Source organism: Fukomys damarensis, unplaced genomic scaffold, assembly GCF_012274545.1.
Source record: "Fukomys damarensis isolate Sample0158 unplaced genomic scaffold, DMR_v1.0_HiC HiC_scaffold_5, whole genome shotgun sequence".
NCBI classification, from domain to species: Eukaryota; Metazoa; Chordata; class Mammalia; order Rodentia; family Bathyergidae; genus Fukomys; species Fukomys damarensis.
Genome location: NW_022900917.1, coordinates 2,594,712 through 2,597,735, shown reverse-complemented (window position 1 = coordinate 2,597,735; position 3,024 = coordinate 2,594,712). Strand labels below are relative to the sequence as shown.

At 41.0% G+C, this 3,024-nt stretch overlaps 1 long non-coding RNA gene across 1 annotated transcript in view; it reads left to right on the top strand.

Annotated features, from left to right (window-relative positions):
* Positions 1-2,591: 2,591 nt before the first annotated feature.
* The window catches only part of LOC104853920, a 3,586-nt gene continuing 3,153 nt past the window's right edge, over positions 2,592-3,024 (top strand). Inside the window, exon 1 of the long non-coding RNA XR_777922.1 lies at positions 2,592-2,636. This is a non-coding gene — a long non-coding RNA (uncharacterized LOC104853920). The remainder of the gene's footprint in view (positions 2,637-3,024) is intronic.

The window sequence follows — 3,024 nt, the reverse complement described above, 5'->3', positions numbered from 1 at the left end:
TACTACTGAAAACATTTTTAAGTGCTTCAAGAGATCCAAGAAGCAATAGAAACCTAAATAAAAGAATAAGATACCACAAGAAACGCTCAACAGATTTGCACAGAATGAAGCGGAGTATCTGGAAGCAAAGGACACATCATAGAAACAAGAAACCCGAGCGCTGCTGGAATGAGGGCCAGGCCCAGCCGAACAGGGGAGGAGCAAAGCAGGAGGCAGATCTCCGGGAGGGGAGCCCTGGAGCAGCCCTGAGCAGTACAGAGAGAGCAGACCGGGCCGCGCAGGAAGACTGGAAATCCCAAACTTTCATCTAGGAGTTCTCGATGGTGAGAAGAGACAGGGAAGGGCCACCCTTGGGAAGCACAGCAGAAGACGTGCAGAATTGAGAGAGGCCTCTTCTGTTTGTTAGACTGAGTTTAATAAGGAAACAGGAAAAGTCCGCACATGTACCCTCGCTTGGGCCACTTGGTTCTGCCTTGATATTCCTCATGGTGCGACCAGAAAGGGTCTGTATAATATACGGGTCCACTTTCACTCCCACCGGCCCAGTTCGCTTCTTTTTTAAAGTTCCTGTTAGAGACAGATACAGTGGCTCACACCTGTAATCCCAGCATTTGGGAGGTTGAGGCAGGCAGAAGGATCACCCTGAATTCGAGTCCAGCCTGGGCTACAAAGTCAGTTCAAGGCCTGAACCACACAGTGAACCCTCAAGTTCCCGTTAAGAGTTCCATGTATTATTTTTACTAACCGAAGCAATGCAACATTACTACACAGCAAAGAACTGGAACGGAGAGGACCGAATTAAATGAAATGGTGGAGTCCACAAGTGTATGCCACTTCAATGTGACTGTGATAGTAGGTTCGGGGCACTTGGACTGCCAAACTGGAAGCTAAGATTCACCAAGACCTGGAGTACAGTGAACCCAAGCCCTTCTTCTGATGTCTTTCAATCCTCAGCTTCAGAATAGAACAGGTAAAATTGGAAACTGGGTAAAGCACAGTCTCTCATAAAGGAAAGATAACATACAAGTTAAACCAGTAGAGCCATCTTAAAGGAAAGGCCTTGGGCTTTTACATAAAGTTTCCAAATAATATAAATGTATATATTTCAGTTTAAATAAAATTCTTAACACTGGTATCACCAGGTAAGGTCCAAAAAGTTAAGTTTTTCAATCCATGAACAAAGACTCTTTATCGATGTATTTAGGTGAACTTTAATTTCTTTCAGTAAAATTTGTTCATTCCCAGCATACAAGTATCTCACCTCATTAGATAAACTCACTTCTAGGAATTTTATTATTTCAGTCACTATGTAAGTGAAATTGTTTTTGACTTTTTCCAGTGGTTCATTGCTGATGTAGAGGGACACAATTAAGTTTGTGTATTGATCTTATACCCTGTAACTTTCCTGAAGTAGGTTGTCAATTTTAGTAGCTTTCTCACGGATTATTTGAGATTTGTATACATTGGATCTTGTCATCTCTAGAGACAGTTTTACTTTTTGGATATAAAGATTTGGAAACTTCTTCTTTCTTTCTAATTGCTGGAGAACATCCAGTTCAATGTTGACTAGCAGTGCAGAAAGAGTTACCTTTGTCTTGATCGTTATTTGGGCAGGGAGACACTTTCAGGTTTTCATGACTGAATATGATTTTAAAGGTGGGTTTTTCCTTTATTATGGTGGTGCACTGACTTAAAATTAAGATTCTTTCCACGTATTTCTTTTTTTGTGTGTGGGATCGAACGTGGGGCCTTGTGCTTGCTAGGTAAGCGGCGGAACCACTGAGCTAAACCCCCAGCCTCTCTCTGTATTTTAAAAACAAGACAAGATATTAAAAAAAAAAAAAAACCTACTCAAATATCTTAAAGGAATGGACACTAAGATTTTCTAATACCTGCAGATTTTTTTGAAGGAGAATAAAACCATTGTTTAACACTTTTAGACATTGCTAAGTATTCTTCTAGCAGTTACTTTAAACGTTTAACACATGGCCTTGACTTCTCAAGGTCTACATGCAATTACTATCTTAATTAACCAAGATACTGACCAATAAAAAGAAGGGAAAAGTATAGGAAATTAAAAAATAATGTGATTACTTGGATTAAAATAATTTTTCCTAAATTAAACTCTCAGATTTTATTTTAAAGTTTAATAGTGTACAAATCTTAAAAGTATATAATTATAAAAGTCACACCTACAGTGTAATGGAAAATATATATAAAATATAGAAAGATCTGCACTGAGCTTTACAGAAATCCAGTCCCCCTGCTGTTAGACCAGAAGCCGCAGGAACAGGAAACAGCGGGTGTGGGGGACCCTGGACAGGAAGACGCTGGGAAGGAAATGAGGAACTGAGGAGGCCACAGCACTCGGGCAGGGAGAGCCTGGCTGGTGTCGTCACAGCTGCCACTGTTGTCATCACCTCTGCGGCTGCTGCTGCTGCTGACACCCTGACCCTCAGAGTTCCGGGCCTCCTGCTTCACTCCCTTGACGCCCAGAGTTCCAGAAGCACGCGTCTTGCTGGCTGAGCCTCTGTCTCCGGCAGCTTGGGCAGCACAAGCAGCTCAGAGAACCTCACGTTGAGCAGGGCATTCGGACTTGGTCTCTGGCCAGCAGGAGCAGCAACAGAGAAGCACAGGTTCAACACGGGGAAGCTGAAGACTGTGTAAAACAATACGAGTGAATTTAAAATACTCTGGAAAGGTGCAAGCAATCACCAATGTGGAAGGAAAGGAGTAGACTAAATCGGTCTTTAAAATTCTTTAGACTTACGTGGATGTTTGCACATTTTTATGATGAAGCATTCATGTATGGCTTGTGTATTTTTAGATATATAAGTTTTAAAATTAAATCTAAAAGGAACCCTCTCCTTTAAGAGAAAGAATTATATACCCATAGCACTTTTATATTTTCATGGAATAATTGATGAAAACCTTGCTTCAGCAAAATTCAAGGGAGGAGAAATCTTGCCGGGACTGTAGAGATTTCACCGTTGGCTAATCTACTTTTTTTTTTTTTTTTTTTTT